We start from the raw sequence: 12670 nt of genomic DNA on the forward strand, positions 1-12670 counted from the left end.
AAAAGCAAGTCTTAATTGATTATGTTTATTGTTATTTACATGTATTTTATAATTGTAATGAATTGTGAGACTCGTTTTTGAATTTATAAGCAAAACGTGTAATCTAATTGAAAAATGGATGTTGCTTAATTTGTATTTGAAAATTATGTGAGACTTATTACTTTTATCATTATTATTACAGATATTATTGCTATAAAAGCATGATAATTATAAATTTATCACATTGTTACCTTTACCATTAGGGTACCTTTACCGTTAGGGTCAAATGACAATAATAACAGTAAATATGATATAAATAAACGCGATTAAAATTAATCAAATTATGTTTACGGTTAGATCCATTGTGATTGATCAATTAATGAAATTCCATTGCCTAAATTTTACTCTAAATTTCTAAATTCATCAAATTTATTGTAAATTTAAATAAATTGTGCAACTTTAACCTTCAATTTGAAAACACGTTTCAATTTTCACCATTTGATCATATTTTCGGTTGGAAATTAAAATTCGTTGAGAAAGTACTCTTATATGTTTTATAATGTTATAAAACATAGTAAATATGATATTATTTTAAAGAAAATGACATTACAATAATTTTTTTTTTGTCCAATTATTCTATGGTCAATTTGATTACATGAACTGAACTTGGTATAGTAGAAATCAAGTAGTTCTAGAAGATCTTTGCTCTGCTATTTGTTTAAAATAATAGGTGAATTTACAAAAGTTGAATATATGGTAAAAATGGCAGCATTTATCTAATTTGATAAACTTAAGAGTTTAAGATGAAAATTGAGGGCAGCACACAAGAACAATGATATATTTTTGAGACAACGAACAATGATATAAATACTTACGAGAAAAATCCCTTTTCAGTCTAATTTCTATTTGGTTCTTTTGTTTTAAAATGTTGTGCATTTAGTCATTTAATTTTGAGTTTGGTTTCATTATAGTCCTTAAGTTTCAAAATGTTGCAATTTTACCCTTGACATTTAAGTTTTGTTTGGATTTGGTCCATAGATTTTAAGATTTACATTTTTAACCTCGATTTAAATACTCACTTTCTGTCTCCAACGTTGATATATGTTAGTAAATTTAAAATAATAAAATGAATTATACTTAATTAAGTTTCACTATTTTCATCACTTCTAAAATTAAATTAAAATTTTATTTGCATAATTATCTTAAATTAATTAATAGACATTGATGTCAATGTTTGATAGTGAGTACTTAGTGAAAATTTGAGGTTCAAAATATAAAATCTTGAAATCTAGGGACTAGATTCAAACAAAATTCAAAGGTAAAATTGCGATATTTTGAAACTTAGGGACTAAGTTGAAACCAAATTCAGAACTTAAAACTAGATGTGTAACATTTTGAAACCTAAGAACCAAATAGAATTAGACCTCAAACTTAAAGACCAAAAAGGTATTTTTTTTCAATGCTTATGTATGTATGTATATATATACACACACACACACGTAGGGTGGTAGGATTTGAATTTTAAGAACAAATTATAAAAACTACCTATGAAGTCTAGTGATAGTTGCAATTACACCCTCAAATTTTTTAATTGTAAAAATTGGACCCTAAACTTCTACAAGTATTAAAATTAGACCCTTCAACTTATAATAATTGTAGAAATTGGACCAACAAATGATAAAATTTGAATCTTCAAACTTATACAAATGTTGCAATTTATACCATTTTGTAAGTTTAAAGTTCCATTTTGACCCAATTTTAACATTTATATAAGTTTAAGGACTCAATTTCTAAAACTAAAAGTTAAGAATATAATTACAACTACCATCAAATCTTTGTTGGATATATATAGTGAAATAAAGTGAACGTTTGGTGAAGATTTGAAATATAAAATTAATTTGACTGTGTAGATTAAATTCATTATTTAGAAACGTTCAAATTGAATCGAAACTTCAAATTAAAATGATGTTTCATGTACAAATTTAATATGTATGAAAATTAAATATGTAGTTTTTTCAATTTGAATGAGTTATGTTTGATTTTTGTTAAGTAACAACTCATTTGAGTTAAATTTGACAAATGTTTCAATTTTTTTATTTATTTGATTTTATTTTGTAATTTGGAGAGTTACCAAGCTGCTAGCTTATAGATAACAATTTGGTTCTTAATATGTAGCATCTCATTCCAAATTGAAAAGTTCTTTCCTTTCTTTCTTTATTTATTTTGTTCTTGAGTTGAGTCGAGAGCAAGTATCCAAGAGTTCTGCCAGATTCGAGTAATTCGAGGTTGTAGTTCTACTAGAGTTAGTCGTTGTATCCTACTGAGACGATCGTTGTAGTCTGCTTGCAACATGTGTAGAGCAAATAATTATCTTCAGGATAACGCTTACCAGAAGCGTGCCTCGACTGTGTTTTGAGTTTCCAAATGTCTTGAAGTTCTTTCAAGTTTTTTGTTATTTTCATATCTAAGCCTTGTTACACCATCCGACTTTCGCTTGAGTTCGAATATTATACATTGAGTGTATTATTTCTAGTAGTCGAGTTGTAATAAGTATCACACCCCCTCCCAGATTTCATCTCTTACCTAAAAGGAGGCGTGAAACAACAAATATAACTCTTTCATGACACCTATTGCCCATTCTTACTAGTATCCTTTAAAACAATTAATATCGCAGAGGAAAAACTTAATGTAATAAACGAAATTACAACTTTGTTTAGGAAACTAGTTTACAAGTTTTAAATTATGTTTTACAATAGTAGCCCCATCCCGACTACAAACTTTATTCTAGTAATTAATCTATCTTGTGACAGACCTCGACCACTTCTTGCAACCTGGACTCTTCTGCTACCTGCAAGGAAAACATTAAAATAAAACATGAGCTTTTGAAGCCTAGTGAGTGGAATCATAATTCTATAAGTCTGTTTCAACTTATAACACCATAACATGAGGTTACTATGCAAACCTCCATTTTGAATGAAGTTTTTCACACACCTACCTACACACACGGTAGATAGTTAACATTTCACATCTATAAACATTCATAAACTTATGTGCACATAATTCTCTCTCTCCTGGGCTTAGAAGCTAGGCTCATCTACCCTCTGACCATCCCATGCAAGGTTCCTCCCACAGGCTCAGGAACTAGACTTCTCGGTTCCCTGACCATCCTGTGAGATTCCATCTTGGGCTCAAGAGCTAGGTTTGTTGACCCCTTAACTATCCCAACCCCATGTTCACCTCATGATCTGTTGGGATTGCTTTTCCTTCCCAATTCACCCGGTTTTCCTTGGCCCCATGTTAAATCCTATTTCAGTTTCAACTTCAAGCTTAGAACACCCATCATTTTAGACCATATCTCAATGTAGGATTGTATCAATAGCAACGAAAGCACAAGAATTATCTAAGCACTCAAATTCACTAATTTTGGCATAATATTAAGCATGCTTCTACAGAAAAATGGGTTTCAAGACATACCTCTTGTAGAACTTCTTCAAAACTCCTTCTCTAGCTGCAATCTTCTCCATATCTTGTTGTAGACCACCTCAAGATCTTCCCCACTATTCTTTTGGTGCTCTAGATTGAGTTGTGGGACTCAAAACAAGCTTGAATCAAGGGATGAAGGAGAAAAGCTCACTGCTGCAACCTTGTTGAAGAATCATTCTTCAAACCCGTTTTTCTCTAAAAAACTCTATGGATTGCATGCCCTATTTTCACTCCAATCTCTTCATTACATTTCAAGTCAACATGCAAAGAGAATAGTTGCATGAGTTGCAGCTCATGCTTGGAGAAGACAAGACAAATAATGCTTCATGTGTGAGCTAGTTAGGTGATGGATAATGGAAAAATCCATTTTTCCATTTTGTGTTTTAGTTTTTCAAATTTTCAATTTTATCTAAAAATCAAATTTTGATTTAAAAAATCTATTTGATTTTAAAAATGAAAAATCAATTAATTTCATAAATTAATTATTAAAATAAAAACTTAATTAAATATCAAATATTAAATTATTTTAACACATATCCATCTTTATATATTTAATTCATATTTAAATATATAAATTCTCCTATTCCGTTTAATTCTAAAATTAAACATAATTATATCTCATATAATTACTAATTCCCTTAATTTTAATTGGAACGTTTCAAATTAACTTATCACGCTATTCTAGAGTTAGTCCGTTACGAGCTAGTAGGGGGACCTCACGGACCTACAGATCATGGGCTCCAATGATCCGAGATTAATTGGTTAAACACATTAGACCAAATTAATCTCCATTCGTTAACTAATGGGTCATTCCACTATGCACTCCCCTCACTGTAGATATATTATGTCCACATGATTTAACCATAAACAACAGTCGACACTCACAGGTTGTTCGTATAACGGCTGAGTCAAATATCTGTTTACCCCCGATTTACGTCTTATTCCTCAAGTCTCTACTGATCCTCTAATGAACAACTGGTTTGTGATCCAATACACCAAACCAAACTCTCTCAATCCAGTGAGAGGGTGGGACCCCTTGTTCAAGACCTGGATTCAGTACTTGAGAGAACAACCTTTCTTCTATCTTTTAATCGGGTAGGCGCGAAACTTCGTCTTGCACCCTATGTCCCCAGCTATCTATCCGGTTTTACCCTGAAATGGGATCTATTGAGCCGGCGCTATTGAGCCAACCTTAACTATGCAAATCTAAGAGCAATCCCGAATAAACAGGAGGTTCATAGTTACGTCAGGATTAAGATCGATTACCTAGGTCATTTAGGTGAAATAGCAGTCTTAAACAGTAAACGATGTTATAAAGTAAGAGTTGACTTATTTCTTTGTTTGATCTATTGCAAAACTCATTGTAGGACGCTCCCACTCCTCAATGTTATAACATGTACGAATTAGGATCAACATCGTATGTAGCACTTTACAACTCTTTGTAACAACTATAGAGTAGGCCGCATCCAATGGTGTTACCAGAATAAGGTACCCAACCTCATCATGTACCATAGATCATTTTGACTATTTATTCAAACCCGATCCACTCTTATGTCTCCACATAAAGTTCAAGTACTCATACAATAGTCATGGGTCTTAGTTTATTGGATTTAGACTTTCATACAATTTATGAAATCAATAACAAGTATATTGATAATAGAAAATGTTTATCATTTTACAAACTGCGAGTTTTTAGGACATAAAACTCAACAATACTCCCACTTGGACTAAAACTTCAGTGGATCAAATATACAAATATATAAAATGTTGAGTTTACATGGAGAGAATAAAATGTACAAATACAATAAACTAGGGCATTATAATATCCATAAATTCTCTCATTTGCCCTAGTGATACAAAACTCGTAAACCTAGTCCTACTAGGTGACCCTCGAACACTTTAGCCGAGAGGGCCTTTGTAAATGGATCAGCCAAGTTGTCTTGGGAAGCAATCTGAGTGACAATGACGTCTCCTCTGTGTACAATCTCCCTGATGAGATAGTACTTCCATTCAATATGCTTTCTCCTTTTATGGCTTCGTGGTTCCTTTGAATTTGCAACTGCTCCACTGTTGCCACAATAGAGAGTGATAGGCATGTGCATATTAGGAATTACTTCTAGATCTGTTAGGAACTTTATGAGCCATACTACTTCTTTTGCTGCTTCACTTGCAGCTACGTACTCGGCTTCCGTTGTGGAGTTCGCAATACAACTCTGCTTGATGCTCCTTCACACAACTGCTCCTCCGTTCAGAGTGAATACTGACCCTGAAGTTGATTTCCTCAAATCAATATCAGTCTGAAAATCAGAATCAGTGTATCCAGTAAGGATCAGATTCTTAGGACCATACATGAGTATATAATCTCTCGTTCTCTGAAGATACTTAAGAATATTTTTAACAGCAGTCCAATGGTCATGACCATGATTGGACTGAAATCTACTGACAATTCCTATGGCATAGCATATGTCGGGACGAGTACACAACATTGCACACATCAAACTCCCAACTGCAGATGCATATGGAATTCGATTCCTCTCCTTAACCTCTTGAGGTGTCTTAGGACTCTACTCCTTAGACAAGTGAATTCCATGCCTGAAAGGTAAAGATCATTTCTCGGAATTTTGTATTTTATACCTAGACAACATCTTATTTATATAAGATGCTTGAGATAATGCCAATGTTTTGTTCTTGCGATTCCAAACTATTTGGATTTCAAGAACATACCGTGCTTCTCCCAAATCTTTCATTTGGAATTGTGAAACCAACCATCTCTTAACGTCAGCTAGATATTCTACCTCATTCCCAATGAGTAGAATATCATCAACATACAATACCAGAAAAGCGACAGTTTTGTTGACGATCTTCTTGTATACACAGGGTTCGTCAATATTTTGTTCAAAGCCATAAAATTTGATCGCAGCGTCAAATCTCATATTCCATGATCTAAAAGCTTGTTTTAATTCATAAATGGATCGATTAAGCTTGCAAACTTTTTTCTCTTGACCCTGCTGTATAAACCCTTATGGTTGAGACATATAGATACTATTTTTGCTATCGTTGTTGCTCTTTACCCAACGATCTCGCTGTCACTCATCGTGTTACGTCTGCCCATCGTATAACACTTACGCCTCATCGGATAGTTTATCGCATACTTATCATTTAGCAATCTCTCGTTCTCAATGATCTCGCTATCGTGTATCTCTCGCTGTTAACGATCTCGTTGTTGCTCATCGTGTAGCGCTGATGCCTATCATCTATGCATCATGCTCATCGTCTAGCGCGTCCACTTATCGTGTAGCACTATCGTCTAGCGCCCGCGTCTGTCGCACAACGCCCATCGTCTAGCGCTTTGCCTATCATGTAGCATCATCGCGTAGCTCTTGCATCTATCGCCCAGCTCCCGCACTTAACGCTTCATCTAGCACTTATGCTTATCGTCTAGCGCCCAAGCTTATTGTTTAGCACTATCGTATAGTGATATCGTCTAGCTTCTACGCTTATTGTCTAGCGTTTATGCTGATCATGTAGTGCCGTCGCCTATCGTGTAGTGCTATCATCTAACGCATCACTTCACATTGTTTAACATCGCACGTAGCTACACGATCGTCTAGCGCATCGCTTAGTGCCGCCTGTAACTACACGATTGTTCGTGCGCACAAAACTTTGATTTAACTCTGTCGAATGCATGCTATCCTCCAACACTTGGTTGTTGCATGCCTTGCCCAATGCCTGACTTTTCTTCACTTCAGCCACATTTGGCTTCCAGGGCTTAATAACTTCTATAACCTTAGCCTCTTTAGATGCCTCATGCGTTAATTAACACCGAACGCATGGTGTCTTTTTTATTTCACATTTAGCCAAATTTTACTAGTTAAGGCTCAACTTAAAGCTACTCAAGGAAAATCTATTCAACACTTAGAAATTCTCCTTCAACATAGGATTTAACTTATTCTTAGTTAGTTTCCTTAATTATCTGCTTAAGTAGGGAAGTTGAAATCCGAGTTTCACAATAGGTTTGCTAGTGTATTCAGTTCTATATGTTAGATTGTATCATCATGCAGCGGAAGCAACAAGGATTATTAAGCACTCTAATTCATTAATTTGATAGAATATAAAACATGCTTCTGTAGAAATAAATGGGTTTCAAGTGTTACCTTTGTAGAACTCTTGAAATCTCGATTTTCAGCTGCAAATTTCTCTAAATCTTGTTGTAGACCACCACAAGATCTTCCCCACTATTCTCTTGGTGCTCTAGATTGAGTTGTGGGACTCAAAACAAGCTTGAATCAAGGGAACTTGGAGAATAGCTCACAACAGCAACCCACTTGAAGAACACCTTCTTCACACGAATTTTTCAGCAAAAATTCAACCGATTGCATGTCTCAAATTCACTCCAATCTTCTCAATATATTTGCAGACCATCATACAAGGAAGATAGCTGCATGAGATGCAGCTCATGCTTGGAGTAATTGAAGCTTTAGGATGGTGGGTTATGGGTGATCTACTTGAAGATGACAATGAAAATATCATTTTTCCATTTTGTGTATTTTTCAATTTTCAAATTCCAAATTTGATTTTAGAAAAAAAAATTGATTTAAAAAATAAAAAATATTAATTTTATAAATTAAGTTCATAAAATAATTTTTCTATAAAATTAATAAATAATTTTTAAAACAATTAAACAATTCAAATTAATTTAATATCAAAATTAAATTAATTTTACACAATTTCACCTTCATATATTTAAATCAAATTTAAATATTAACTCTCCAATTCCGTTTTAATTCTAATTTGAACGTTTTCAAAATTAACTTATCGCGCTACTCTAAGAGCTAATCCATTTACGAGCTAGTAGGGAGACCTCGTGGACCTACAGATCATGGGCTCCAACGATCCAAAATTAATTGGCTAAACTCGTTAGACGATTAACCCCATTCGTTAACTAATGAGTCACTCCACTAAACTCATAGTTGAACTCCTCTAAATGTAGATATATTATGTCCACTCGATATAACCATAATTAGTAAGTTAACCCTTCACAGGTTATTCATAATAACGGTTGGTCAAATCTTTGTTTTACCCCCGAAATTACCTCTTGTTCCTTAAATCCCACTGATCCTCCTAATGAACAATTATTTGTGATCCAATCAATAAATCGAGTCCCTCTCGGACCAATGAAAAGGTGGGGCCCTTGTTCAAGACCCAGAATCAACGACTTAAGAGACAACCTTTCTACTATCTCTAACAGCGGGTATGAGTGAATTTCGTTTTGGACCCTATGTCCCCAGCTATCTATCCGATCTTACCCCTAAAATGGGAGGTTATTGAGCCGGTGCTGTTGAGCCAATTCTCACCTATGAAAATCTAAGGATAATCCCGAATAAACAAGAGTTCATAGTTAGCTCAGGATTAAGGTCAAGTTACCTAGTTCATCGCTTTGAAATAGTTAGTCTTAAATAGTAAACAACGTTACAAAGTAAAAGTGATTGATTTCGTGGTCCGATCTTGTACAAACCCTTTTGCACAGGGACACCCCCACTCCTCATGTCATAACACGTACGAATTAGGACCACTTCGTTTGTAGCACTTTACAACTCTTTGTAACAACTACAGAGTAGGCCACATCCAATAGTGTTACCAGAATAAGGCACACAACTTTATTCATATGCTACTATTTACTCGAACCCGATCCACTTTGACGTCTCAACATAAAGTTCAAGTACTCATGTAGTAGTCAAGGGACTTTTTGGTTTATTGGATTTCTAATAAGCAAAACATCTATTCAATAACAACTTATTGAATTTTCATAATAAGTTCTATTGTTTACATACCATGAGTATTAGGACCTAAAACCCAACACTATATATACTATTTTCTCCAACAATCTGAAGACAATTACTATATTTCAATTGATGGCTACAAACTCCTTCACCAATGTCGCTACTTTTACCATCTTTGGATCGCCCATTGTCAAGCCTCATGCTGAAAGACTAGGGAAGTTCAAGAGAGACAATTTCAAAAGATGGCAATAAAAGATGATTTTTCTATCTCACCACACTGAATCTTGCTCATATTTTGAAAGAAAATTGTCCAATTACCTCGCCAGAAGCTCTAACTCTTGAACCAGAAGCTGCAAAGCAAGCATGGATGTATTTAAACTTCCTATGTTGTAATTATTGTAGGGATGAAAGTCCTAATGCAGCAGAAGAATACATGACCGTTACTCATTATTAATTTCGGTATTCTAAAATACCAGTATACTGAGAAATATAGATAAACTGCAGAGACAAAAAAAAAAAAAAAAAAACAGCCTACTGTATAATTAATCTCAGCTAAGCATGCATAAAATTAATTCAACAGAGAAAGAGAACAAACTTACTTTTGCAGAAACCTCGAATGAAAATCAACAAAAATTCTTGGGATTGAAATTCAACACCACCAAGAGGCTACCTCCCTATTCTCTGAGAATTCTTACTGATTTCCACGAATTTGTCCTTCAATCTTTTAGTAGACCGCCAAGTGAATATTCTTTACTATCCTTAACCTTAGATTGTGTGGTGGAAATACTGCAATGAAGTGAATTCAAGGTGTGGTAAGGGAGGGTATGGGAGAATAAAACCCAACAGAGTTTCTGTTGAGTTTTTCTTGTATATCTCTCCAATTGAAATCAAATATTCAATGTATAATACAAGACCATGCAATTCAGGATTGCAAATAGGATGCCACTTCAATTTCCATTGAAATTGGAGTGGTATGGGGTGGATTAGTGAGTGGTAAAATCTAATTTTCCCACTCGAATCTTATCCAAATTTAAAATGTAATTTGATTAAATTAAATAAAACTTAATATATTAAAATTGATTTTCAAATTCAATTTAAAATTTTGAATTTTCAAAAAATCCAAAATTCCAATTAATCAAGTTGACAATTTTAAACTCAAATTTCAAAATTGAATTTTAGTAAATTGGATAATTAACTGAACTAATTTAATTAATTTAATTTAATATCAAATATTAAATTTTATAATTCACTTAATCAATTATTTAAATATTTTGAACTCTCCAATTTCAAATTCGATAAATTTAAACGTTAATTATATCAAATATAATTAATCAAACCCTAAATTGAATTTGAATACTTCAAATTAAAAACCCTAATTTCGAATTTGAACATTTCAAATTTGCTCAACTCACTAATTCAATATTTAATTTAACGAGCTAGTAGAGAGACCTTATGGACCTACAAATCATGAGCTCCAACGATTTGAGATTAATTGGCTAAACTCTTTAGACCAAATTAATCAATATTGTTAACTACCGAGACATACCACTGTAGCTCGATAGTTGCACTCTTTTCACTGTAGATATATTTTTGTCCATTTTAATCATAATCAGTAAGTCAATCCTTATCAAGTTGTTCGTATTTACAACTAGGTCAAAATTGCCGTTTTACCTTTGTAAATACATCTTGCTCGGTAAGCTCCCACTGATTCTCTATTGAACAATTGGTTTATACAACTAATAAACCATGACCCTCTTGATTATGAGAGGGCGGGGTCTCATTGTTCAAGACCAGGAATCAATACTTAAGAGAACAACTTATTTGTTAACCTAAGTCGGGTAGGAGTGAATTCCTTCTTGCTGAATTATGTCCCAAACTATCTATCCGATCTTATCCCCAAAATGGGAGGCTTATTGAGTAGTGTTGTTAGACTACTCTCACCTATGCAGATCAAAGGATAATCCGGAATAAATAGAAGTTTATAGTTATCTCAGGATTAAGATCGAGTTACCCTAGGCCATTAAATTTGAAATAGTCAGTTTTAATAGTAAACAGTCGTTTTAAAGAAAAAATGACTATTTCGAGGTTCAGTCTTATACAAACATCCTTTGCATAGGATGCCTCCACTCGCATGTCTCTACATGAATGATTTTACAATCACATCATTTGTAATAGTATACAAAATGGGCCACGTCCAATAGTATCACTGTGACGAGGTACCCAATCTCATTCATATACTTATAGACTATTTTGGCTATATACTAAAACTTGATCCACTTTTATGTCTCCATATAAGGTTAAAATATTCATATTATAGCCATGGATTCGTTTATTGGACTTTTATAATAGAATGAAATATCAACAACAATTTATTGAATGAAATACTCAATAATATTTCTATTGATAAATAGAATAAGTTAACATTTACGAACTGCGAGTTTTAGGACATTTCCAACAGAAACATGGGAAAACTCATGTTTCAGATAACTCCTCTAAGTGGGTGTTATCTGATTTAATTAATTTAATAAAATAACTAAATTAATTAAATTAATTAAATCTAATTTAATTAATCATTTCATTTAAAGTATATTAAATGAAACATCGCTTACATAACCTGTAGTTTTAGTTCAATTAATTAAATAAAATTAAATAAAATTAAATTGAGTAATTATTTAATTATCCAATTAAATGATTTTCAAATTAAATATCAAATATTTAATTTAACATACAAATGGATCATATTCAATTTGTATTTCTCTCATAATCTATAGTTTTAATGTGCATCTAATTCGCATTACTTTTAACGTATAGTTTTAATATGGATCCAATTCATATTAAATTAATATTTGAACCCTTTCAAATATTTAGTTCTCTCATAAATTAATTTTGAATCATATCCAAAATTAAATTTATATTATAGAGTTTAATATAAACTTTATATTATAATGTATCATTATACATTATATTATTTCTCTAAGTGAATTTGAGCATTTCAAACTCTATACAAGATATAGTTACCTCAATTCTCTTTACAAGCTAAGAAAGGGACCTTATAGACTTACAGATCAGAAGTTCTAATGATATGAGATTAATTGGCTAAACTCATTAACCACATTGATCAATATTCGTTAATTGTGGGTATACTCCACTAAAGACCCACAGCTGCACTCTTCTCACTGCATATATATTTCTGTATCCATGGAAATAGACCAACAACAAGTTGGTCCTTCACGAGTGTTCGTAACACCAGCTAGATCAAATTATCATTTTACCCCTAGGTTACCTCCGTATCATTAAGAACTGGTGCTTCTCTAATGAACAACCTGTTTATGGTCCAACCACCAAACATAAACCCCTATCGAGCCAATGAGAGGGTATGACCCTTTGTTCAAGTTCCGGAGACACCACTTAAGAGAATACTCATCCAC

This window comes from Benincasa hispida, chromosome 1 (assembly GCF_009727055.1).
Source record: "Benincasa hispida cultivar B227 chromosome 1, ASM972705v1, whole genome shotgun sequence".
Classification (NCBI taxonomy): domain Eukaryota; kingdom Viridiplantae; phylum Streptophyta; class Magnoliopsida; order Cucurbitales; family Cucurbitaceae; genus Benincasa; species Benincasa hispida.